The 26,318-nt window shown below is 61.8% G+C and overlaps 1 long non-coding RNA gene across 1 annotated transcript; it reads left to right on the top strand.

Moving 5' to 3' along the window:
- Window positions 1-7,349: 7,349 nt before the first annotated feature.
- On the top strand, window positions 7,350-25,764 carry LOC125618957. The gene is made up of 3 exons (XR_007350351.1): window positions 7,350-7,360; window positions 19,325-19,342; window positions 22,168-25,764. It is a non-coding gene; the product is annotated as an uncharacterized LOC125618957 (long non-coding RNA).
- Window positions 25,765-26,318: the final 554 nt, after the last annotated feature.

Raw genomic sequence — 26,318 nt, 5'->3', positions numbered from 1 at the left:
CCCCCCCCCCAGCTGCCCCACCTGATTGTAGCCCTCCTGGGGTTTGCCTCAAGGAGCAAGCGCAGCCAAATGTGGGTCACGCTGGTGTCCCTGAGCCAAGGCTGGGACTCCAGGAGGCAGGGAGTCCCAGCCTTGCAGGGCTGTGTGGATTCTGATGTTTATTTATTTATTTAGATGCAGGGAATTGAACTTGGGAGCACTCTACCTTGGAACTACAACCCCCTTTCGATTTTTAATTTTGAGACGGGGTCTTGCTGAGTTGCTCGGGGTCTCGCTGAGTTGCTTGGGGTCTCGCTAAGTTGCGGAGGCTGGCCTTGAACTTTCGACCTTCCTGTGTCAGCCTCCCGAGTTGCCGGGTTTGTTTCTGTTTTCTCGGCTCCTCCAGGGCCAGAAGGGAGTCGCCCGCTGCCCTGTCTGTGTTTACTGCTGGGTCCCTTCCCCAGGGCTGGACTGACAGCCGATCCCTTGACTCTGGGCCAGGGAGGCGGGCGGGTGCAGGCTGGCCTGACTGTGGCACTGATGGCTGGTGGGAGCAGGTGGCTCGGCCTCGGGGACTCAGGGTCTTGTGCTTTTCTCCTGCTGGGGAGGGTGGGCTGCCTCTGTGAGAAGCTTCTGGAGGGTGGGGCTGAGATCGCAGCCGGTGTGGCAGCGGGTGCTCCCTGGTTCGCCCAGTGAGCGCACAGTAGGCAGATGCCGTGTGCCACGTGCAGGTTGGTGCCTGGCACGCAGCTGGGACAAGATGGGCCTGGTCCCTGCCCTGGTGGAGCCCTCAGCCAGCACAGGAAGACGGCCCGCACCTGAGCTGTCAGAGTGATGATGTCAGCGGAGGCCCTGTGTGCCCGTGCTCTGCCGTCTGCTCTGCGTGGCCACCTCCCTGGTCCCTTGCAACAGCCCTCTGAGCAGACGTCGCTGTTGTGTCCCCTTTGCAGATGGGGAAGTAGGCCCGGGTGGACACATACTGGGCAAGCCATGCAGCTGGGGTGGGGGCACCCGGAAGGAAATAAACTGAGGACATGTCGGTGACAGATACTTCAGGTGGGGTGGTCAGGGGAGGCCTCTCTGGGGAGCTGGTGGCCAGCTGGGTCCCAAGGAGGAGGAGCTGGCGGTGGAGAGGGAGAGAGCTCCAGGCAGGGCCAGGCCTTGAGCCGGGGTCATGCTCGGCTTGGTGGAGGAGCGTTAGGTGGCCAGGTGGCCCAAGGGGACGACGGGGCGGTGAGCTGGGTGCAGCTGGCAGGGTGGCTTGGGGCCTCGCGCCGGGAGCAGCCTGGCTTCCTTCCCGGGGTGTGAGGGGCATGGGGGTCCTCGACAGGGCCGTGGCAGGTCCACCTGTTGCCTAGAAGCCAGGACTGCACGGGGCTTCTCAGGTCCCAGAGCCCCTCTGCCCCAGGCTTGGACACTGTCCAGGAGGGAGGGACCCCCCTGCCTTCCTCTAGCCGGCTGTGTGACCTGGGGCTGGTTCTGTCCCCTATTGGGTCTCACCTCCCTCTGTCCTGTGTCACCAGGTGATGGGGAAGGGTCCCTGGAGGAGGCCGGCTGAGCTTGCCACACCCAGGCAGGGCTCGGCCGTTGGTGGGCAGGGTGTGAACCAGAGGCCGCTGTGGGTGTGGGGTGGCCCCTGCTTCCTGTGATGGGGAGACACCCAGCTCTCTGCTCAGGAAGCGGATTTGTCTGATTAGAAGCTGTCTGACCCCACCCTCCTCTCAGCTGTCACAGCAACACCTGTCCCCCGTGGGGCGGGGAGGGCTGTGCAGACCCACTCTGCAGGCAGGAAGGCTGAGGGCCGAGAGGTGGGGCCGCGTGCCCAGGGACACTGTCTGGAAGTGGCCCAGGCCGCCACAGCGGGCTGCTCTGCTCTGCTATCCCGGTGCCCCGAGTCTGGTCCAGTTAGAACCCGTCCCACGTGGCCTCTCCCTGCGCCCTTGTTGTTACTTTTTCTTTCTTACAGTTTTAAAAACTGAGAAACGGTTCGCACGCTGTGGCCTTGCCCCGTGGCCTTGCCCGCCGTGGCCTGGCCCCTTCGGAGTGTGCGTTCCGTGTTTTGAGCCGGGCAGTCACGGCCTCCACCGTGGAATCCCAGGTCTCCTGCGACTCCTGCCCTCGCTCAGAAGTGCGCCACGTGTGCGTCTGCCCGCCGGGGCCTCTCCCCCCTCTGGCCTGCTCCCCCAGGAGCCCAGGCCCGCTCCTTGGCCTCCCGTGGGTTTGTGGCTAAACAGTGTGCCCTTGACCCTGTCCTCTCTGACACCCACCACAGCACCTTGCCACGTCTGTCTCCCACCTGAGTGCTTCTTCCCAGTGGCTGACATGTGGGGCTTCTGCGTGATTGTTTCTGCATTGTCTTTCTCAGCTCCACGAGGATGGGGACTCTTAACTCTCCATTTGCTTTATCTCTCTGGTATCAGGAACGATGCCTGGCACATAGTAGATGCTCATTAAATGTTTGTCGAATGGAGAATCCACTTCCCTGTGTACGTGCTTGTGTTTTATTACCTAATGTGACTGTCTGAATTACGTAACTGGAGGTATTTTTGTGCAGACTTTGGGGAACCTAGGACTAAGATAAGGTAGCCTGGTGCTCTCCAACATAACCAGAGGTGTGTGGGTCGAGGGGATTTGGTGCAGGAGACTTTTCTTCCATGTGGCATGGTGCTCAGGTGTGAGGGTCCAGGCCAGTCTGTCAGAGTGAGGGTCTGCTGTGTGACCCTGGGCTGGGAGCTGCCCCCTCTGGGCCTTGACTTACTCACTGTAAAGTGGGTTGGGGCGTGGCTCAGTGCCTGGCAAGGGTTCCGGCCTTGGTGATGGGCAGGGGTCTTATTTTCAGGTTGCTTTAGCTTCTTGGTGCTTTGCTTCTTTTTGGACAGGAATGGTCATAGCACGTCACCTGCTCCTTCCTGGGGCTTGAACTAAGCAGCCAAGTTCATCTAGACAGGTGGCAGCCTGGAGGCAGTGGGCGCGGGGCCCCGGGGGGCTGTCATTGGAGCTGGAACTGCTCCCTGCGCTCAGCCCACTGCTGGGGAGGCTGCCACCATCTTGCTTCATCCCATGGCCACGGCCCTGGTGCGCAGACCACCCTGCAGGGCGAGGCCACTCGCCTGAGGTGAGGTGGGCCAGTGTGCTCTCGGCCCCTGGCTGTTCGGCGCCGCACCGCTGGCTGGCATGGTGGCTCACATCAGCACGGGCTTCCTGGAGGCTCCTGTGGGTCAGAGGTCGGGCACAGCAGAGGTGGTGCCCTCTGGACCTCCTGGCTGCAGGCCAGCTCGTCGCCGCCTGTGCTCTCATCTGGGCTAGGGTGCACTGCTGCAGGCCACATGTAGAACCCAGCTCCCTGTGGTTGTAGGACTGTGGTCCCCTTTCTTGTTGGCTGTTGGCTGGTGATCATTGTCACCTACTGGGGCTGTCCTCAGGGTGTGCTGTGTGGCCCTCTCACAGCATGGCCACTTCATAGCTAGCAGGTAAATCTCTTGCTTCTGATTTCCCTTGGGGGGGACCTGGTCCCGCCTCCCACCCTGGCCTCCCCCCTCCCCCATTGGTTATCTCTTCTCTCTCTTTTGGTCCTGGGGTTGGGTCCAGGCCTCGTGCATGCTTGTTAAGCATGCTAGCCCCGAGCTCCTCTCCAGAGCCCCCCACCAATTATTTTTTAAATCACCTGATTCAGTCAGACGCACCCAGAGTCAGCTGCTCTGAGACCTTGATCACATCTGCAGACACCTTGGGCCCTGTTAGTCCCACAGTCTGTCAGTTACGTGTCACTAGCTGAGCACACCTCAGCTCCCATGCACAGTAGTGACATGAAGGGGAAAGGGAGCCCACAGGCATGTAGGTAGGAGGGCAGGGGTCTTGGGGGCATCTCAGGGTCTACCAAGGCTGGTCGGTAATGGTTTGAATCCAGGACTGCCCGATCCTAGGCTGTGTTCTGACCACGGTGTTTTGCTTCTTTCCTCTCTGGCCCACCCAGAATGGCTGCCCCTGCGGTGGGTGGAGTGAGCTGGGTTCATTTTGAGCAGGTGGACTGGGGTGCATGGTAGGGTGCAGCCTCCTCCCTTGCAGGACCAGCCTCTCTGACGAGGCCCACGGGCCCCCTGCTTCTCTTGGAGTGGTTTGCCACTGGCTTGGTCAGGGTGAGCTGAGCTCCTGCCCCTCCTGGTCCCCCTCCACCGGGGTTTGGGCTGGATCTGGCGTGGGGCTGCTGCCCGCTGGTGTCCGCCGACTCCACACGTGGGCTGTGGAGCGAGGAAGCCTGTCCTCGTGGGTCCGTTTCCAAACACTGGGGCTTTTCCAGATGACTTAGCGGGTGGTGGTTTCTAGTTGAATTCTGTCGTGTGCAGAGAGGAGGCCCCGCGGGTGTCCAACTCTCTGAAGTGGACGGAGCCTTGGTCCATGAGCCCGTGTCCGCTGGTTGACCGACTCTTCCATGTGTGTCTGAGCAGAGCGTTTCTGCTGGCGGGTGGCAGGCTCTCCGTGTGTTGTCCAGGTCGAGGGTGGCTGGGGTGGCCCGGTCTCCCCCGGCCCTGCTGTCCACCTCTTCTGCAGTCACTGGAAGGGCGGTGGCATCTCCTGCTGTCGGTCTTTAACCTGCCTGTTTTAGTGCTGTGTTTTACGATCTTTGTGGGGGCTGGGGTGCAGCTCAGTGGTGGAGCAGTGCTTAGCACTCACGAGGTCCCCCCTCCAACCCGGCACCCCAGAGATGGTTCTGTGTGGTACGCCTCTTGGTGGGTCGACCCCTCCTCTCCCATGGTGCACCCCTCCCCTGATGGTGCACCCCTCCCCCATGTTGTACCCATCTTCCCCCAGGTGTACCCCCTCCCCTCCCGTGGTGCACCCCCTCCCCTGATGGTATACCCCCTCCTCTCCCATGGTGCACCCCCTTCCTTTGATGGTGCACCTCTATTTTTTTTTTTTTGGCACCAGGGATTGAACTCGCCCACTGAGCCACACCCCAGCCCTATTTTGTGTTTTGTTTAGAGACAGGGTCTCCCTGCGTTGCTCAGCGCCTGGCTTTTGGTGAGGCTGGCTCTGAACTCGCGGTCCTGCCTCAGCCTCAGCGATGCTCCGTGTTGGAGGCCCGTCTCCCCTGACATCGCTGTGGCTGGGGACTTGGCTTTCTGTGTCCGCCTGCCCTCTCGGCTCCTGTGTGCACTTCGGGCGTGCCTCTCGCAGGGACATTGGTGCCGGTTCTTGCTCCCCAGAGCCCTGGCAGCCTCTCCTTCTGACGAGACGGTTTAGCTCACACCTGCCTGACGTGGTTCTTGGCAGTGTTGGGCTCAGTTCCAACGTTCTGGTTACTGTCCCCAACACAGGGGATGGTTACGACACACGGGTCCCCTTTCTCTCCCATCCCCACTCTGCTGAAGGCAGGAGGAGGAGACCGTGGGGCGGGTGGAACTCGGCTCCTGGCCGGGAGGTGCTGCAACATCCTGCCCCTGCACCCAGGCCAGCTGCGTCCCCACTGTGCCCACCCTGCCTGGCCCCTCTCTGTTTTTGAAGTGGACTCCGTCGGTCCAGCCTCAGCCTTGGCATTTGCTGTTCCTGTCACAGGGAGGACGTTGACCCTCCCTCCTCAGCCCTGGGCCAGGCCAGCTCTCAGCAGCCGGTCACTCCCCACATCGCTGCTCGCTCCTGGTCCCTGTCCCTGCCTGTTTGCTTGCTGGTGTCCGGGCCTCCCATTGGAGTGTGAGTCCCCGAGGCCGAGCTCTGCGCGCTGCGGTCACTGACATCTCCCCAGCACCTGGCACGGGGCGGGCGCTCTGTTAGCCTTGGTGGGAGGTGACACAGGGGCCAAAGGGATCAGTGGGGCGCAGGGGGACAGAGCCCTTCCTGGCCGGGACCTGGTGGGCAGCTGCAGGCTGGGCTGCTCGGCCTCCTGTGCCTCCTGGGCGGAGACAGAGATGCTGTGTGGCCGCGATGGGGAGTCTGTGTGGTCCTGGGCGCTGGCGGGTGGCCATCCGGGCTGGGGGTCCTAAGACCTTTTCCGTGGTACTGCCTGAGGGGAGGTGCCTGTCACAGGCACGTCCCTGTCCACCCGGCTCTGGAAGCCAGCGGGGCGAAGGGGTGATCTGCGCCCCTGCCTACAGGTGCCACGCACGCGCACACAGCAGGGTCTGGACGCAAACCGCTGTGTTTGGGGTGATGGACGACTTCAGGTCACCGTTTCAGAGAATGTTCGACCCCCTCCTTCCTCCCTCCCTGTGCCCCTCCCTTCCCTGCACACAAACCTCCTCGTTTCTGTTTCTGTTTGCTCCGTGGGGAGTGATGGCGGGCAGGAAGCCCCCGGCCGGGAGTGTAAACAACCTCCCCCCCCAGCACGAGCACACTCAGGTAACCAGAGCGTGGTGAGGGAGGTCAGGACTGTCACTTGGCTACCAGGTGACAGCAGCCCTGAGTGATACGCAGATCTCCCCCAGGTGCCCTTGAGACCCGCCCTCCCCCACTGTGTTTAGTGACCTCCCTTTAGTGACTTTGCTGTGGGGACCGACCCGGGCCTCACACAGGCTGGGCAAACGCTATACCCCTGAGCCCCGCGTGGCCTTTGTGATTTTGACGGTGCTCAGTGGAAACTCCCCAGAGATGGGCTCTGCTCACGTGGGTCTGGGTCACAGCTCTGAGACCTTTAGCAGATGACTCTGCGACCTCAGTTTTTTTGGCTGTGAAATGGGGCGTCTCTGTTCTTGCCTCCCTGGTCTCTTCCTCTGCACACTTTGATGAGCACCTACTGTGTGCCTGTTTTAGATGCCAGGCTGCAGCAGGGTTCAGGGCAGACAGACTGGGGGCCCTGGAGCTGGGAGGACAGGGCACTAAGTGGCCAGTGCTAGCCCGGTTGGGCCCCTCGGTGCCTCCGCTTTCCTCTGCACTGTGGTCACCTGGTCTGATCGCCCTGCTTGCTTGGGGTCACATCTGGCCTCACTTGCCCCTGGTGTGCACTGGGTGTCACTGCCAAACGGTTCATCACACTCCCTTGGTGGCTTCATGGGTCCCCTGTCCAGCTCAGATGGTGGCACTTCCGGCTCGGCCTCTTGCCCCTGTCAGAGTGGAGGCTGCCTCTGAGGTTGGGGGGACTTAGACAGAGGGGACCCGTTGGCTCCTAGGGCAGCGCCTGGCCGGGCGAGCGCTCCGAGTGCCGGCTCCGACTGTGCTGCTCATGCCAGCGCAGCGTGCTCCGGTCGTGCTGGTGTCCTGCTAGTTGGCCACCCACATCCCTTGGCATAGAGGTGACTTCAGGTTGGCAGAGTCCAGGCCACGGGCAGCTTCGTTCAGGTGTCACCATTTCTTTCCTCGACTCAGTAGCGGGGGCTGGAGAAGGCCGGGCTCGACCTGTGCCTCTCTGTCCAGGCCAGTCCTGGCGCTGGAGCCCTGAGCTGGAGTTCAGGTGGGAGAGGCCTGTGCCCACGTGTGCTCCCAGCAAGGGCAGCCGAGACCCAGGACCATGCCGAGGGGTGGCCTGGGGCTGCCCAGGGCACCTGTGGCTACGCGGGTTCCCTGGCTCCCACCCAGAGCTGCTTTAACCCCACAGTGAGACTCCTCGGAGGACCGGGCAGGAGGTCGGGGCGTCTCCAGGTGAGCTGGAGGCACCTGCCACTGTGGGTCTTCCTGTGTTCTGGGAAGCATCACCTTCAGATTCGTTGATTTCAGTCACCATGTGCGCTCACACCTGTGTGCACCGCGTGTGCACCGTGTGTGTGCACGTGTGTGCACATGTGAGGATCTGGTCAGAGTCATCTCTTGGGCCTTGCTCTGCCCAGCTCTTGTGCTCGCCACTGAGGACCCAGATTTGATCACAGCACGCCCCTCCCTGTCATTCATGCGTCCAAACCAGGGGTCCTCAGGCCGGATCAGGCCCATAAGTGGGTTTTGTGAGTTTCCACAGTGTTTAATTTTTTTTTTATAATAGTTGCCGACATTGAAAATCAAGAAATCTTATACGAAACTCTTTATTTCTGGCTTCTGAAATAATCAGAAGACGCGTCTGTGCCAAGCTCACCCTCCTGCAGGTGGAGCTGCCTGGGCCACAGGGCAGCCCCCCGGTGGGTGCAGGGCTGTCGGTCTCCGCTTGCCACAGCCTCCGCCCTCCCTGATGGCCCTGACACGAGAGTGTGTGTTGCCCTTTATCACTGTGCTTGTCCGGCTGGTTTTAATTTTTAACTGTATGGTTAAGAGGACAGAGACAGGTTTCTTCTAAATTTCATTTTTGGGGGTCACTGGGCATTGAACTCAGGGCACTTGACCACTGAGCCACATCCCCACCTCTGTGTTGTGTTTTATTTAGAGACAGGGTCTCACCGAGTTGCTCAGTGCCTCTCTTTGCTGAGGCTGGCTTGGAAATTGCAATCCTCCAGCCTCAGCCTCCCAAGCCGCTTGGACGGCGCCCATCTTCATGGAAAACTAAAAGCAGGACCTGTGGCTCCTGTGTTTGAAGAAAGGCAGGGGGAGGAGAGCCCCGCACCCCAGGCAGAAGCCTTCCACTGTGTGGCCTCTGAAGTCACCCAGGCTCCTGGCCTCGGAGGTGGCCTCGGCTTTGGGTGGTCCTGCCTTAGAGAACCGGAGGTGGTCCTGCCCTAGGGGGTGCTTCTGTGGCCTCGGCTTCCACTTCCTGTGGCCATCGCTCCCTTTTCTGCAACATCAGCGGCTACACGGGACGTTCCCGTGTCCCTCTGTCCTACATCCTGCCCCTGGCTCCGTTGGAAGATGCCAGGAGCAGACCCAGAGGGGAAGCAGGGCTCCCTGTGTGTGGCCTCGTGGTGCTCTCTGGGGCCTCCTCTGGATGGCAGGACTGACACTGCTTGGACCCTCTTCTGGTTTGGGATCCTCAGTTGAAAGTGGTGGAAGCCCACGGACGAGGCCTGCTGGGCTCGTGTTGGTGAAGGGACTGGCCCTCGTCCGGGATGGGGCTGCCCCGGGCCACATGCCCCCTCTGACCCAGGCACCGAGGCTCTGGCCAGGTTGGGCGAGGGGCCTGTCCCCATGGCAGTGGGGTGTGGTTCCTGTAGGACACCCCTGGGCATGGGGGTCAGAAGAGGGAGCAGGCAGGTGGGAGGGTTTCTCCTCCTCTGTGCAGGGGCCTCCCCCCAGACGGAAGCCTTTGCCTTCCCCTGAGGCTCAGGTCACCTCTGATCTTCAGGGCCTCGCTGGGGTCCCGCCCGTCTGAGGTGTCCTGCTCAGTGTGGACACTTTCCAAGCCACGTGGCTCCCAGGAACCTGGGGGGGAGGGTGTTCCTGTGTTGTCTGTTTTATGGATGAGGAAACAGTAGGTCAGAGAGCTCCAGCCACCTGCCCAGAGTCACACAGTGCCCTTCTCTCATGGAGATTCAGCCAAGGTTTTGTCCTCTCTGAGTCCACACAGCCTGAGCTGAACCCAGGCTCTTGCCCTCTGGTGCTGCCTCTGGGAAGGGTCTCAGTCTCTGTATGGGGTGGGGAAGAGCATCCCAAGCACAGGAAGCCGCAGGTGCCAAGGCCCTGAGGCAGGGACATGTTTCAGGAAGAGCAGGGAGGCAGGATGGCCGGGACTCAGTGAGCCAGGGGAGAGTGGCAGGAGGTACAGTTGGGGAGGTGCTGTGGGGGCTGGCTGCCGTGGAGAACAGCGTGGAGGCGGCAGTGGGGGCAGAGGGAGGAGGTGCTTGTTACCTGGGTGGGAGAGGAGGATGGCTGGGTCCTCGAGAGTTCTGTGGGGGTCAGAAGCCAGTTAAGTGTCTCTGCCTCGTGTCCCCACGTGACTCACCAGCTGCGTGACCTGGGGTGCATGGAGCCTCAGTTCCCCGTCTGTGGGGTGGTGGTGATGCGGGTGCTCCTCTCGTCGGGCCGTGGGGCTGAGCACCGGGGTGAAGGGGAAGTGCCCAGGGTGGGCCCCGTGTGAGCGCTCGGGGTGTGGAGGGAGCCAGGGGCCCACCGTGAGGTGGGCTGGGGGGGCCAGCGTGCCCTCCTCCCCATGCTGCCTCCTCCCCCACATGGAGGCCAGTGGGCAGGACCCAGGGTGCCCCGCGGCAGGGTTCCTCTCTGGGACAGAGGCGTCTTTGTTGAGCCTGGGTGTGAAATGTGTTTAGGAGTGGGGATGGGCAGGTGGGCATTGGCTCAGGAGGCCAGAGGGAGGCCGGGAGGGAGGCCGGGAGGTGCCCGGTGCTGCCCAGGACCTGAGGGTGGACAGCTGCACCCCAGCCCTCTGTCCTCATTGGACCCAGCCTCCTCGTGACTTGGTGGCATTTTGTGGCCAGGGGACTGTGCAGGGCTGCAGGGCTGCTGGGAAGCCACATGGGCCAGCGTCACCTTCCGTGGCCTGCCTCTCACAGGGGCGAGAGCCGGCTGCTGGGGAATGGCAGCGGGGCGTTGGCGACTGCTGTCTGGGGAAAAATAGTTTGGTAACGTCTTCTTCAGAAATCAAAACCACAGACCTGTGATTCAGTTCCTCGGGGGCTCTCCCATAGAGACAGGGAAAAGTACATGAAGACCGATGGTGAAGGTGTTTAGCTGCACGCAGTGGGGCACACCTGTGATCCAGAGACCCAGGAGGCCGAGGCAGGAGGATGGCTAGTTCAAGACCAGCTTCAGCAACTTAGCAAGACCTTCTCTCAAAATAAAGATGAAAAGGGCTGGGGGTGTAGCTCCGTGGTCAAGTGCTCCTGGGTGTATCCCCAGCCCCACCAACTAAAAAACGATGTTTATTCCAGTTCTGTTTTTAACAATGAGAACCAGCCAACCAACCTGTGGAAGCCATGGTAATAGTCATTAGCAGAGAAGTGTTCGGATTGTCGTCCGTCCACTGGTTGGGCTATCAGGCAGGGTTGAGGAATGCGCTTGACCTCTTTGGGTGGACAGGAGGGGCCCTGCATGCTGGTCTGTTGAAGAATGAGGGCTAAGGGCAGTTGAATATGGAGTCTGATCCTAATTTTTAGAAGAAAATAACACACATACACACACACAAAAGGCTATCTTGGTGGGTCAGGTTTCGGTCACTGTGACAAGATAGCCGGGAAAGTCAACCTCAAGGAAGAAAGATTTATTTTGGTTCCTGGTTGCTATGGTTTGAGTCCATGGTTGGCCCAGGTCGTGGACCTGTGGGGCAGCAGGTGCCTGATCACTGAGGTGGCCTGATCACTGGTGGCCAGGAAGCTCCAGGAGAAAGAGGAGGAGCTGGGCTGCCCATGTCCCCTGCCAGGCCATGCCCCCAGGGAGCTGGCTTCCTCCCTAGGCCCCGCCTCCTGAGGGTTCCCCCTCCTGATGGTCCAAGACTGGGATCTAGCCTTCAGCACAGGAGCCTTTGGGGCCATTCAAGGTCCAAACCCTGGCAGTGTGCAGGAGTGTGGCGGGGACTATAGGATCCGCTCGGGGTCCAGTGCTGGTGGCCTCAGGCCGAGGTGGGGGTGTGGAGAGGATGCCGCTTCATCCTGGAGTCCTTTTTTGCATCACTATGTTAATCATAATCAGCTCAATATTTTTCAGATTACTGTGGACTAGAGTGAAGGGGGACGGGTACTGCCCTTCTCCCTAGGCAGTGCCCACGTTTGGGGGCTGCTGGGTCTGGCACATCGTGGAGGGTCACTCCCGTGCTGGGGCTGGCACTGGACACCAGCAGGGCCCTGGGCCTCTGAGCTGTCTGTCCCATGGGTCAGTGGCCTAGAGAATCCCACTGCCCCCTGGTGTGGCCGGTCAGTCAGCCCTGGCCCCTGGTCCCTGCCGCCCTCTCCTTGGTGTCTCTCAGTGCCAGCACTTGTCCTGGCCATGGCTGCTCTGCCCCAGGACAGCCGTGCTGGTCGGGAGAGCACTGTCCCTCTGCCAGCCCTCTCCCCGTCACCAGTGTGGCTGTGCTCTGTTGCCGCCCACCGAGGGCTTCCCCTGAGTGGGTTCCTGTGTGCTGTCCCCTTATCTGGCGTGTCCTTAGTGTCTGTGCGCCTCCCTCCCTCCAGTCCTCATGCCACCTGCACCCTTGCCACATTCCGCCTGGTGTGTGGTTAGGGTCCACCCTGGCCTGGGCCTCCCTGCTGCTGACCCCTAGGCTGGCACAGGTGGGTGCCTAGTAAGTGCCTGCTGCCCCTCGTCGGGGGCCGTCCCAGCCTGAAGGCCTGAGGCGTGCGAGGCCCTGGCCCCTGACCCCAGCCCTGCTCTGCCCAGGGCTGGCAGCCACCTGGGAGGAGCCGTTCAGCACCCAGTTCGCCGCGTCCTCAGGGAGCGGGGATTTCGGCAGTAACTGTGCCACCCTGCTCGGGTCATTGCGCGTCTGAGATGAGCCACGGTGCACAGGGGTGCTTAATAAGTGCTTAATTATTTTATTAACAAAATAAACCAAGTCTGGAGTTTAGAACAAACGGAGAACGTGTCCTTTTAGAGACCCTTTAGAGCGCCAGGTCGTGCCCATGTCCACTGGCCCTCGGGAACCAGGGTGGGGCGGCTGGGCAGCGCCTCAGAGTCCACAGTGGACAAGCTCTTTGCCCTCCGGAGCCACATGGATGTTCTGGTGAGCATAGGGCAGGGGTTCTCAAACCAGGGCAGCTGTGCCCGCCCAGAGACGCACGGCCACGTCTGGGGACGGTTTTGGTTATTGACAGGGAGAAAGGTGCCCTGGGCACCTGTGGGTGGGGCCACAGATGTAGGGTGACCTCACAGAGGGCATCTGGCCCCAGAAGTCAGCAGCGCTGAGCAAGAGAGACCCGCGTCTGGTCACCCAGGCTCGTAGCGAGCTCCGCACGGAGAGGGCTCTGTCGGGTGGGCTGGGAGTTGAACCCAGGTCTCGGCCCACTGTGCCCTCTGGAGCAGGTGCCACCAGGTTCCAAAGGGGAGGGCAGGGGGGCCGCCTGACTGCCTGCCGGCACATGGCCCCTGCCGGTCACCAGGACGCCACGGCCAGCACTCCTTCTCCGCCCTCTCTCCGAGCGTCGGGGCCTTGGCAGCCTGGGACACGGGCGGCAGGGGGTCCCCACTTGTGCTGGTGACGGGCTGCCCCGGCACAGAGCCTGTGGCGTCTGATGCCCTGCCTGGTTCTGCCCCTCTGCCGGCTCAGCCTCAGTGTCACCTTGTGTCACCTTGCGTCACGCCTTTGTCTGAGCCTCAGGTTCTCACCTGGGCAGCAGATGGGGTGGGTGCAGGCCCTGCCCTCCTGCCTCCCCCACAGGGACTGTCCTCAGCAGGCTGTCCCTGTCCCCCAGGCCGGTGTCGGCTGCTCCTCAGCTCCCCAGCGCGGGAGAGGCAGGCTGGTGGCCCGGGGCCAGCGTCCTTCGTCACTCGTCAAGCTGTGGTGGGGTTCACCTGTTCTGTCACTGTCAGTGCCATCCCTGGGCCGACCTCTGTCCTGACCTTTAGGTGTCTGTCTCTAGCTGGCGACAGGACCTCACGCCCTGGGTGTCCCAGGGCACCCCTCTGTCTCCTTCCCTTACCTCCCGCAGCCGCCCAGCCGCGTTCTGAAGCCACTTCCAGCCACCCTTCGCGTCCTGCTGCAGCCCGCCAGGGGATCCCGCTGCAGCCTGGACAAGTGGCCAGAGTCTGGCCGCTCCCCGCCCCATCCCGGCTCTCCACCTCCGCGACAATGGTCTCCGCCACCATTGCCTCCCGCAGGGACTGCTGCGGTCCCAGGTCCCCGTCTCCACCCTGGTAGTCAGCGCGATCCTTGCTGCTCGGGGCCCCTGGTCCCCCTCACAGTCACTGCCGAGGTCCTGATGGGCCCTGGGAGCCCCCGATGGGCCCTGGGAGCCCCCGTACTGACTCTCCCACTCCCCATGGCCTCCGAGCCCACCTCCAGATGGGCCCTGCCCCAGGGCCCTGGCCATCTTGCTGCTCTGGACACTCGCAGGTGTCCAGGCCCTCACGGCCTCTCGGGTCCTGCAGACGCCTGGCTCTCTCCGCGTGACCCCTCCAGGGCACCCCTCTCCGTCGCCTTCAGTGCCCTCCTCTCGGCAGAGCTGGGGCCGGGACGACGGGGTCTCCTCGGTCTCTTCTGTTCCCTGCTGTGTCCCCACACCCAGAGCAGCACCTGGTGCGGGTGAGTGTGTCCTTGGCACTGTTCCTGAGATTGTGTTGATGGATGGAACAATGGTGAGCGTCCTCAAAGAGCGGCGACACTAGGGACAGGTGCGGGACTGTGTGTCTGTGTCACACACATAGAAACCCCACCTCGAAAAGGCTGATGTGCCAGCGCAGTGGGCACGCTGTGATCCCAGGGCTCGGGAGGCTGAGGCAGGAGGATGGCAAGTTCAAAGCCAGCCTCAGCAACATCGAGGCGCTAAGCAGCTCAGTGAGGCCTGTCTCTAAATAAAATACAAAATAGCACTGGGGGTGCGGCTCAGTGGGCGAGTTCAATCCCTAAGTTCAATCCCTGGTACCTCCCCAAAAAAGGAAAAAAAAAGTGTTTAAGCAAAAATTAAAAAAAAAAAAAAAAGGAAGGCGGACTCCATGGCTGTGTGGGCTCACTGGACTCTGGAGTGGCGCCTTCAGGCGCGGCTTGATTCAGCTGCTCCTTTCCTGGCTCAGGTGCCATCCCTGAAGCAAGTGTTGCTTGTGGGGTGTGGGGTGGGAGCTCTGATTGGCCAGGCTGGGTCACATGCCCATCACTGCACACAGGGGCGAGGGCCAACTCCTTCATGACCTCGCGTGCTGAAGAGGACTTGGGGCTTGGCCTAGGAGCTCAGCTCTTTGGAGGCGCAGAGGGGTTTGCCGAATGTGTCAGAGACATTTTCTGGGTGTGTGGCCCTGTGAGTGGCGGTGGCTGGAGCAGTGGTCCTGCCTGTCAGGGCACTCCTTCACCCCTTGCCCAGTATCCTGCAGACCCTCCTGCCTTCGCTGCCCCCTTCCCTGCACCCCAAGGGGCTCCAGATGGTGCGGCTCTCAGGCGTCTGCCGCGTTCAGATCCTGCTCCCCTCCCCCACCGCACATGCCACCTGCTGGCTTCTCGAGGGGGGGAGGGGGGTGCTGGGTCCCTGGATGATCTCTGCTCTGTCTGGCCCCGCGTGGCCGAGGGTTGTCCCAGCCTTTGGTCCCAGGGCTGCCTGAAGCAGCCGCGCCTGCACCCCCTGCTTACTCTGAGGTTGGTCCAGGGCACCCCAGGTTGCTCTCCACAGAGCCCCTGGGGGCGGCCAGATGCAGAGTGTGAACCTGCAGGCCTGGGCCGGGCCTGAGGCTGTGTTTCTAACAGCCCCGGAGGCGTGTGGGCTCGGTGGCCCACAAGCAGCTGCTCAGAGGCCCTCCCTAGTTCGTCTGCCCTCCCCAGCCGGGGCCAGGCCCCACGACCCCCCAGAACTGCCCCTCCCAGGGCCCCTGTCACAGAGGGAATGGACATTCCTTAAGCTCTGGGGATCTTGGTGTCTGCTGTCCCACACTGTCGTCAAGTGCTGACTAAGATCCTGCTGGGCGCTGGCGGACCAGCTCTGAACGCGACAGGCCAGCTCCCTGCATCTGTGGACCTGGCACTGAGGGGACATGGAAAGAGGACAGCTAACAAGAGCGGGCCACACAGGGGCACCCTCCTGGGATCCTTCCTGGGTGGGTGGAGTACAGAGAGGAGAGACCAGGAGGAGGTCGCAGCAGCAGTCCAGGTGGGGACTGTGGTGGCCTGGCCAGGGGCTGGGGGGAGGAGAGGGACGGCCAGACTCAGGTGCAGCTGGCCTCTGCGCTCAGAGACGGATCCTGCGAGGTGAGGCTGTGGCCTTGTGCTGCCTCCTGAGGCCTGGCCTCAGCCTCCCGGGGCTGCTGGGCGGCAGGGCGGCGGGCTGGGCTCGCCTCAGGACCTGGCCACCTGGTGGGCGGCGACAGACTGGCCTGTGTGGTCATACTGTGGTCAGGACCTGGCTGTGGGCCTGGCCCCCAGGATGGGACCTTCTCAAGGGCCGGAGCTTCCCAAAGCCCGGGCTTGCCTCGCGTGGCTCCTGCGTCTTCTGTGACCAACCTGCTGCCCGTGGCCAGCCGGCCCCCACCATGGCTGGCTCTTGTTGGTGTCCCCGTAGCAGACAGACCCTGCCGGGCCTTCACCTGCGTGTTGCTGGGGCGCTGGCTGAGCTCCTAGGAGGGGTGCCGTCCCTCTGTCCCCCTTTTCCTTGGGCAGCCCCATCTGGCGTGCCCCTCCCTCCCCCCAGGCCCCTGTCAGGTCGCTCTGTGGGCGGCTCCGTCCTCCGCCACATCAAAGCCCCAAGGCCCCCTTTATGGCGGGTCTGCACCCTGGCTGCAGCAGATTAGAGGGGGATGCTGTCGGCGCCCGGGGTGCCCGGCAGGGGGAGGCCACAGCTGGAGCAGAGCTGAAGCCCTCCTCTCAGGTCCCGACCCAGGTGGCCCCTCACCGGGCCTCTTGGGGGTGGACAGAAGCCCACTTCCCAGCGGGACCCCTCTCCGCACCCCGTTTCCTCCTCTGAGCCGGGCCGGAGAGGCCTCAGCCACGGGCCGTGTGGATGCCGGGTCCCTTGGCTCCTGGGCTGGTGGCAAACGCACCCAGGACAAAAGCAGGTCCCAATGGTGGCCTCGGAGCCAGCGAGTGCTTAGGTGCGTGCAGGCTCCAGGGGCTGCGGCCGCTGCGTGGGGAGCTCGGGGTTCGTGGGAGTCGCTCCTCACTCCTGGTGCTGTGACGCTGTCTTGGTAGCTGAGGGCTCGGAGTGGGCGTTCCAGTCTTTTTTGGTCCCGCGTGTGTCCCTGTAGTGGGGAGCAGCCCACTCGGTGGCTGTGAGGGGCCCTGTGCAGCGAGCCCCCGCACCCCCCGCCCAGCACCCAGAGGAGGCCTGAGAATGAGATGGAAGAAGATGCGCAGGCCCAGGCAGCGGCAGCTGAGGCTCTTCAAAGCCCAGTGTTACCTTTACTTGTGTTTGAGACCTAAGTCAGGTCTTACAGGTTTCCAGTTTGACCCTCTAGGAAGATCAGGCACCCAGTTCCCTTTCACCTCATTTGGTTAGAGCTTAATAAACGGGGGATCAATTTTATTGAGCAGCTGCTACGTGCCAAAGCCCTTGAGGTCCTTGCTCCTCTCCAGCCCAGCTCTGGGGACTGAGAGCCTCTGTGTGGGATCCCACAGGTCTGCTGCATCAGTAGTGGATGTTGACAAGACCCCCAGCCCCACACAGGCACACTGGCTAGTGCGTGCAGAGGCTGGGAGCTGGGGGACTCGGCAGCATCTGTGAGCAGGGAGCTGGTGGTGCATGCGTGGAGGGAGAGGAGGGTGGAGGGCCAGGAATGGGCAGGTGACGGTGTGTGGCAGGGACCTCCTCTAAGGCCACAGGTTGCCCTGAGAGCTTCAGGCAGGGCCTTGGGGAGCCCTGGGGTGCCAGCCAGGAGGCTGACTATGGAGCTCCAGGGCTCGGGGAAGCTCCTTCAGTGTCCAGCACAGGATGGCCCAGGAGGCGGCCTGCAGAGGAGGAGGCAGGTTGAGGCTGGAGCCGGAGCCAGGTCAGCCTTGAACTGGTCGGGGAGGTGGTGGCGGGCTCTTCAGTGGAGGGGAAGCCGGACCTGGGCCAAAGTAACCTGGAAGGCTTCCTGGAGGAGGTGAAATGTCCATTGCAGATGCCTCAGGCCTGGGGACCTTCTGGAGGTGGGGACCCCATGAGCAAGGTCAGAGGTGAGTGCTGGGAAGGACACTGCTGTGGGACCTCTTCTCAGCCCTCCAGGGACCACAGATGAGCTCAGGAGTTGTCCTTGGGCTGTGGCGCTGCAGGGGAGGTTAAGGGTCAGAGACTTGAGCCATCCGCTCCAGTGGGGGCAGGGGCAGCTCAGGGCAGGTCGTGGAGTCCGGCTGAGCCACCTCCAGGCTCCGTGTTGGCTCCGGGTGGCTCCGGGTGGCTCCGGGTGGCTCCGGGTGGCCGGCAGGCCTGTTTCCACACTGTGAGGTGTGAGGGGAGTGGGCGGTGGCCACGAAGGTCGGAGCAGAGGCCACCGTCGCGGGCTGGTGCCCCCAGCCAGGCCAGCAGCAGCGCGGTGGGCACGCCGAGCTCTCTGGGCGAGAACAGAGGCTGAGGGCGGGCGGGCGGCGGGCCTTTCTCCCTGGGGAGGGTCACCGAGCCGCGGCGGGCGCAGGGAAGGGACAGAGGCAGCGCTGTGGGCCTCTTCTTTGGGGGTGGGGAGGGGGTGCGAGCTGGGTCAGCTGTGCGGGCCACTTAATACCCATGAACTTGCAATTAAATGCGGAAGTGGGAGACAAGAAGGTGGTCAAAGGGGACATTGTTCCCAGCTCTGGAGAGGAGGCGGGCAGCCTGGGGAAGGGCCAGCCTCCAACATGAATGGGCCTCAGTGTCCAGGGGGCTGGGGAGCAGGGCCGCCGTTTGGCCCTTTGTCCCGCTCTGCTGGCCCCATCCACAAAGGCCAGCTTGATTCCCATGTGGCTTCTTCCTGGGGGGACCCCGGGGGTCCCCGCGCCTGGCCTGCTCCCAGGGCACTGAGCGGGGCGCTCCCTCTGGGAATGGGGGTGGTGGAGTTGGGGGAATCTCTGGAAGTGCCCCCACGACCAGTCCTTTTTATTTCTTCCCCATAAGACATTTTCATTTTGACCCTTTAGTCCTGTCTTGGTGCCAAGTGAGCCGCGAGGAGCACGTGACTGGTGGATTCATGATGTGCTGTATCTGTGTAGCTGTCACTCGGACCAGGCAGGGAGTGTTGCCAGCACCTAGAGGGTGTCCCCTCCTTGACAGTGTCCCCGAAAGTAACCACTTGCTCTGATGTCTGTCATCAAATAGTTTTGCTTATTTTGGGACTTTATGTATATTGGAATCATATCATTCTCATCTTTTGTGTCTTTTGAATTAATTAAAAATTGTAATGACACAAGTGCATGTAAACACATGTGTGCGAGTATAAAACCATAGTGTACACACTACATAGACCACACATGTACCACCTGTGTGTTTTATATGCTGTATGTTGCAGGCCGTGATGTAGCTGTATGTGCGTACAGAGACGGTGTGTGTGTGTGTGTGTGTCCGTGTGTGTGGTATGTATGTTGTACATAGGTAAAATGTGCATCTACCCAGGACAAAATTAAAACTGTATAGTAATGCCTTGGCTCTCGCTGTAATCCCAGCCACGTGGGAGGCTGAGGCTGGAGGATCGCAATTCGGGGTCAGTCTCAGCAACTTAGTGAGATTCTGTCTCAAAATAAAAATACAAAAGGGTTGAGGCTGTAGCTCAGTGGTAAAGGGCCCCTGGTTCAATCTCCAGTATGAAAGTCTCCAGTAAGTCCAGTGAAAGCCAGCCTCTGAGTCCGTCCAGGGGCAGCGCAGGCCCCCGTCTCCTGGGGCCCCCTCAGGTGGCCTTCACCCTCTGGCTGTGCGAAGCCGAGCGCAGGGGCTGGGGTTGTGGCTCAGCTCGTGGGAGGCCTGGGTTCGATTCTCAACACCACATACAAGTAAGTGAAATAAAGGTCCGTCGGCAGAGAGAGCAGCTGACACAGACACGTTTTGTGCTCTTCGTTGTCCCCATCGTGGGACTTGCTCTGTCACGGTCCCCAGGATTGCTGCGTAGAATTCCATCGGATGAGGTGTGTGTGTGCCAGTCCCGTTGGGGGACACGGAGGCTGTGCCAGTGTAAACGATGGTGTGACAGACCACAGCTCCGTGTACCTGTAGGTTACACCCAGGAAGGGATTCTGGGGCCAAGGGCGTGTGTGTCCCTCCTCTTCACCAGGCGGAGGAGGAGGCGGTGTCCCTGCAGAACTGGCCGAGTGAGCAGCCCTTTCTGGTCGACCCACCCCGGTGCTCACTGGTCCGCCCGCTGTCTTCCGGCTCTTTCCCTGGGTGCTCGTGGACTTTTCCCTTGGCCCATGGACATGTGACCTGTGGCTGTGCCGTGGCTGGCTTCTGAGGCTGTGTCTGTGCTTTAGAAAGCCCTGGGCCCAGGCTGGGGCGGGTGTCCAGCGGCGGGCTCCCAGCCGGCTCCGGGTGGGACCTGCAGGTGCACTGTGGTGGCACCCAGCGCTACGCGCGACTCTGCTGGCTCCAGAGCTGTCTGGGTGGTGGTCTCCCTTGTTTGGGGCAGCCCCGGGGTTCCCGGGACTCCTCCTGCGCTGCAGGGACTCGCCCTGGGGCTGCGCCTCCCTCCTGTGGTCCTGGAGCCTCGCCTTTGCCTGGCCTCCCGTCAGGGTCTCTCCACCTCAGCACTGTGGACGCCGGGGGCTGGATGGTTCTGTGTGGGCCATCCTGTGCCCGTAGGATGGCTAACAGCACCCCTCATTCCACCCACTAGCCGTACCCACGTCTGTGACAACCTAACGTGCCCCCAGAGGATGCTGTCAGCTGACGATCTTGGCCTGTGTCGGGCAGCACTGCAGCCTCAGCACCTGGCAAGGGCATTGTATTCTGGTTTCCCAGATTCTTGTTCCATGAGGCTCAGGGAGATTGAGTCAGTTGCTTGAGGTCACACAGCAAAGGTGTGGTAAAGCCAGGGTCCCAGCCCTGACCTGTCATTTATGGGCACTCACCAAGTGCCAGGCCTGGGTCTAGGCTGAGCTGGTGTTCAGCAGGGGATGGGCCAGACCAGCCCCTGCCCTCACAAGCAGGACCTTCTGGTGGAGGGACAGACTGCAGGCCAGTCACTGAGAATGCACTGGACATGTCAGGCGGGGGTCAGTGGGTGTGAGGAGGTGTGTCAGTAACAGTGCCACCCGACGTGTGACCGTGTCCACAGTAATCGTCCCCATGGGAGGGCCTGATGAGAGTGTCCCGTGTGTCAGCTCGTGGAATACCCCCCAGGCCCGGGGGTCCTTCTGGGGTTACTCTCGTCTTGTGGGTGGGACACTGAGGCCTGGGGATGTTCTGCCTTGGCCAGCAAGTAGTGAGGGGGGTGGAGACCCTGCACGCGGGGGCTTTCCCCCAGGCCCACTGTCATGCCTGCATCCTGGTGGCCCTGAGGTCCCCTGGCTCCACTCAGGGCACCATGTGGCTCATGACAGGCTGTAGTCAGAAACTGGGGAAACGCGGACACTTGGGCCACTTGGCAGAGTGGGTCACCTGGGTTGGATCTAGGGGTCTTTGCACCCCATGTTCCTGGTGGTCCATTCAACTGCGGTTCACGAAAGCCTTGGTCTGGAGCAGACGGGAGGTCACCTTCTCCCCGCGGGCACTGGGGCCCCGGCGGAGCGGCGCCACCTCTGGTTGTACGCTGTCATTCAGGCTCCGGGGTCCTCCCCAGGGAGCTCCTTGCCATGGGGACAAGCTGAGGACAGGCCCCCGGACAGGTGAGGCCATCAAGGCCCAGTCTCGGAGTCTCCCTGCTCCACGCTGGACTCTGACCTGCGGCCCTCCCTGCGGCCGCCTGGAGCCCCTGCTAGGTAGGTCCTGGGGGAAGCCGGGCTCTCCTAGGGACCTCAGGCGGCCGGGGCCCTCATGGGGACTCTGTTCCAGGCCTCTGTGTGCCCCCTTTGTCTTCGTGGCCATGACAACCTGGCTGGATGCTTGGCACTTCCGGGCCCAGCCCCGGCCTGACCACGGGCCTCCTCCTGTCCTGGCGGGGGAAGCCCCAGGCCCGGCTCCTGGGCTCCTGGGCAGGGCTGGCGCCTCCCTTGCTGTGGGAAGGACCTCGGGGAAGGCCCCGCTGGTCTCCCGCCTCCTGGCCCCTCCTGGCCCCTCCTGGCCGGGCAGCTCTGCCCAGCCCGGGCCCGCTCTCTCCTGGGTTTGCTGTCCCCTCTGCTCTCAGTCTCCTCTTCCCTGTGTCCTCCCTGTCCCTCTCTGGCCCCTGGTCCCTTCACTCCCAGGTTGGCCCTGTTCTGGGAGTAGGCTGCCCGGAGCCCTGGCGCCCCTGAGGCCCTGTCCCTGCTCAGGAGACGGGCCACCCTTCAGAGGGCTCCTCTGCAGCCCCCACGGGCTCAGCGAGGCTCTAATGGGAGGGTGCTCATGGGGGCCCTCTTACCCTGGGGGCTGGTGCGTGAGGGACCCCTGGGTGTGCAGGGGACACTCTTGCCCAGCAAGGTGATCCGCCCCTGGTAAGCAAGGTGTCCTCCCCTAAAGGGACCATCCTGCTGGCCTGACCCTTGTGGGAGGAGGTGACTGACATCTGAGCCACTGTGCCAAGGGCTTGGACTCAGAGACCCACGATGTCTCTTCCCGTCCCCCTGGGAGAGGGCCAGTCCCCACTGTGGGCTGTTCAAGTCCTCATTTATGATGTCCCCAGCTGTCCCTATAGATATGAATAAGCAAAGGTCCCCTGTGATGCTCCAGACTTCAGGGTCCTTGGGAACCTCAGAGGGACCAGGTCAAGAGTGACTCCAGCGTGGCCTTTGACAGGGCTCAGAGACAGGAGCGATCTGCCTGGCAAGAGCTGAGGAGCCGGGCGACCCTTGGCACCCGCTTGGCCCTTGCTGCCAACATGGCTTGGCCGTGGGAACCGACCCTCCAGCCGCGGAGCTTCTCACCCCCACGATGGCATCACAGGACCCGCCTCCCAGGGCCTCTTCTTGTTGTGACATTTTTATTGAGACATAATTCACACACGTGACATCCACCGTCCTTGGGTCCACTCTACTAGCTTCTGTGTCCATGAGAGTGGGTGACTGGCACTACTAATCACCCTAGGAGCAAGCCCTGGACCCCTGGCAGTCACCCCCACTCTGTGCCGCAGGCCACACACCTGCTGTCCGTGGATCTGATTGACGCATCCTGTGAGTGGAGCTGGGCAGGGCGGGGCCTCTTGTGTCAGCTTCTCCCACTGAGCGCGGTGTTTGCAGGGTCACAGGTGCTGGCGGGTGTCAGGATAGCGTTCCTTCCCTTGGCCGCAGCGTACTTCAGCGTGTGGGTTGACCACACTTGTTGTCGTCCAGCGGTCTGTGAACAGTGGGCTGGGGTGGTCCTGCGGCTGCGATGGTTGGTGTGTGACGTTTTACACAGACCTAGGGTGCCTGTGTCCTGTGACCTGTGGGGTGGCACTGCTGTACAGATGAGGAGCCGAGGGGCCGGAGCACGTGAGCAGATGGCTCAGACCTGAGCCAGCCCATCCATCTGGGTCCAGAGCCCATGACCTTAACCCCACGCCCCGGGTGTCCTGGAGCACCAGCGAGTGTCCCTGGTAAAAGGACAGCTGCTTCCCAGCTCCGTGCCTCTGGTGCAGCGCTGCTAGATCTCCTGCCCTTTACACCGTGTCCTCCAGCGGCTGGAACAAGGGCTTTCTGGGTGGGACCACCCCACGTTCACAGATTGGCAGCTCGGTCGCATTTTTAACCCACAGTCCATGGGCCAAACAAAACAAGTCTGTGGCCAGGCCTGGGGCTGCCAGCTTGCTCCCTCTGTCCCCAGAGTGGCTTGCTGGGGACATGCTGGGGACCTAGGCTTCATGCACTTCCAAACTCTGGGGACCCACCTTCCCCGGGGGCTGCTGGCCCCGTCTGTGCCAGTCGTGTTGGGATCTGGCCCATCACTGACGTGGGGCTTGGGAGGCCCCAGTGAGGACGGGTCTTCTTGGGATCCTTCCCGTCATCCTTTGGGGTCCCACCAATAGTGTGAGTTGGGCAAGTAACTTGACCATTGTGCCTCGGTGTTCCCATCTCCCGAGCAGGGGTGACGGGTTCTCCCTGCAGGGTATGTGTGGCGCTGAGGGCAGTGTCTGTCATGAGCGCACGGGTGTGCCTATGCCGTGGAGCAGCACGAAGGTGACTGTTGATGCCACGTGCGGCCAGCCAGGCCCGGGCTGCGGGCAGCGGTGGCAGCGCCTGCGTGGACCTGCAGGGCCCCTTGCATGGTGCCCACGCGCACATCGAGCATCGAACATCCAAAGTAGAGGTGCGGTGGGTGGCATAGGCCATGGTCTAGGTGAGCCACGCTAGCCAGGGTGGTCAGAGGAGGCCTCTAGAAAGGTGACCTTTTTACTGAGCTATAGGAAGGAGCAGCCCTACAGGGCTTTATGGAGAGTTGTTTGGGCAAAAGTAATAGCAAGTGCAAAGGTTCTGAGGTTCTGGGTGCAGTGGTGCATGCCTGTGGTCAGATACTCAGAGGCCAAGGCAGGAGGATTGCAAGTTTGAGGCCAGCCTCTGCAGGTTAGACTTTGTCTCAAAATAAGACCTAAAAAAGGGGCTTAAGATGTGGCTCAGCAGTAGAGCACCCTGGATTCAATCTCTATACTCCAAAAAAAGAAAAAGTCTGCAGTTCAAGGTGGGCGTGAGGAGCAGTGAGCCAGTAGGGAGGCGGCAGGAGCCTCACTGAACAGGATCAGGGTGGCTGAGGAAGTGGGGGTTTTCCTGGGTGCCTGGGAAGCAGCCGTTGGGGGTTGAGGGCAGGGGAGGAACACAAAGGGTTTGATTTACAAGGCACAGGGGGCAGGGGGGCCAGGTGGAGAGGTTGGTGGCCCTGACCAGGGAGGTAGCAGGGAGGAGAGAGCTTGAGGCCGTTCCTGAGGGATTTGGACCCGGGCTGGGTGGCTGTGCCAGGAGAGGTTGGTGGCCAGAGGCTGCGGCCAGGTGTGCGAGGGCAGGGCACACAGTGTGGTTGGGGCCTCTCTAGCCCTGCCCCAGGCCACGCCCTCCTCACTCCCCCTTTTCTTTAGTTTTTGGGGTGCCAGGGGTTGATCCCAGAGGCACTGCGGGATGGAGCCATACCCGCAGCCCTTTTTATATTTTATGTAGAGACAGGTCTCACGGAATCGCTGAGGCTGGCTTTGAGTTTGTGATGCTCCTGCCTCAGCCTCTGGAGAGGCACCGTGTCTTGAGGTCGTCTTGTCTGCTGTCACTCCGGCTGCGCCCGTTTCCGTCTTTTCCTTTAGGCCTCCTGTGATTCGCCCTCTTCTGTGACACTGGAGAGGACTTGCTCCGCTCTGAAGTGGTTATTTGAAGGGCTGGGCGTAGCCGGACTCCCAGGTTCCTAACCCCAGGGTCTCCTTGAACCCTTGGATGGTGGACTTCCTGGAAGTGACTGCAAACCCAGATCCCACTGACGGAAGAGCAGGGGACATGTGACGGACACTCTGGAGCCGGAACTCCAGCTTCAGGCCCGTGAGGATCTAGGGGCTCTGTGTGCAAGGACCTGGCCTCGTCTTGTGCCCAAACAGGGTGTAGAAGCTGGTGGAGAAGGTGAGACGCTGCCATCTCAGCCAGTGCCAGGCTTCTGAGAGGAGCTTCCCGAATGAGGGCCCGCGGGCAGGCGGGGGTCCGCGCTGTCCTGTAGCTGAGCGTTCCCAAGACCACTCGAGGGCTGCTTCCGTGACTCATCCCCGGGTGACCCCACTCCACAGGCTACATCACTTCCCCAGGCCTCTGCCCTGCGTCCTGCAGGAGGCTCTGGGACACTGCCCGCCTGTTCCCTGGGCAGTGGATGCCGTCCTAACGATGGACGTTCCCGGCCTGCAGTGGACTTCCCGGGCCTTCTAGATACGTCAGTGAACTCCAGGTCCCTCCGGGCTGGTGTGCATCCTCCCTGGCCCCGTGCCAGCGCGGGTGTCTGGTTCTGGGCGCATCCACCGGGGGCCTGTGGCGGTCTGCGAGGGAGGGTCACTCACCACAGGCGGTCTCCTGCTTTTTCTTTGCCTGGGCGCTTGTGACATCCCTAATTTTTAGGTTTCTTGAAAACAAAGAGAATAAAACCAGCCGCAGCCGTATTTCCTGACCCCAGCATCTGGTGGCCACTCGTCATTCGTCATGTTTGGGGAAAAGAGTGTTTGGATCATTTTTCAAAATTGGACTTTAAAACTGTGTCACCGGGTGTCCCTGTCAGCCTTTTTTTTTTTTTTTCTTTTTAAAACATTTTGCAGCCAGACTTCTCAGGGTTCCCTGGACTGCCGTCTCCCGGATCTGGTGATGATTTTCTCCTCCTCGCGGGGCAGGGCAGGTTCCCGCCTGGGCGCAGCAGGAAGAGGAGCGGGCTGAGGGGGGCCGAGGGGCGGCGCGAGCTCTGGCCGGGCCCCTCACACCCTGTGAGTGCGATNCTGCAGTTCAAGGTGGGCGTGAGGAGCAGTGAGCCAGTAGGGAGGCGGCAGGAGCCTCACTGAACAGGATCAGGGTGGCTGAGGAAGTGGGGGTTTTCCTGGGTGCCTGGGAAGCAGCCCTCCCCCCCTCCGCTTTTAAAAAAACTTTTAAAATAAATGACCATTTATGATGCCTTTGAACAAAACCACTGGGCGTTTAGAACCGTCCTTACATGATGGTGACACTGACACATTCATAAGTGACTTGTGGCCCTGGGGTCCCGGGAAGCAGACTCAGCTTCAGGGTCAGTTTCCAGGGTGAAGAGAAAAGAAAGAATGCTCCCGCTGTCCCGAGGGGGCGGGGCAGAGGGGCACCATCACCATGGTGATGGAGGAGGGACCGGGAGTGGCCTCCCCAGCTCCCTGGCAGCCTTGGCTGGGCATCTCTGGCCACCAGGGAGGCCCAGGGAATGGGGCCCCAGAAGGTCACAGCGTCCTGTGCTATGGGCTTCTGAGAGCTTTGCGGAGGGTTGAGGGGAGTGGGGCCGGAAGGCCAGGGGTCAGTG

The sequence above is a fragment of the Marmota marmota genome, unplaced genomic scaffold (assembly GCF_001458135.2).
Source record: "Marmota marmota marmota unplaced genomic scaffold, marMar, whole genome shotgun sequence".
In the NCBI taxonomy this organism is placed as follows: domain Eukaryota; kingdom Metazoa; phylum Chordata; class Mammalia; order Rodentia; family Sciuridae; genus Marmota; species Marmota marmota.
This window is presented reverse-complemented; position numbering and strand designations above follow the sequence as displayed.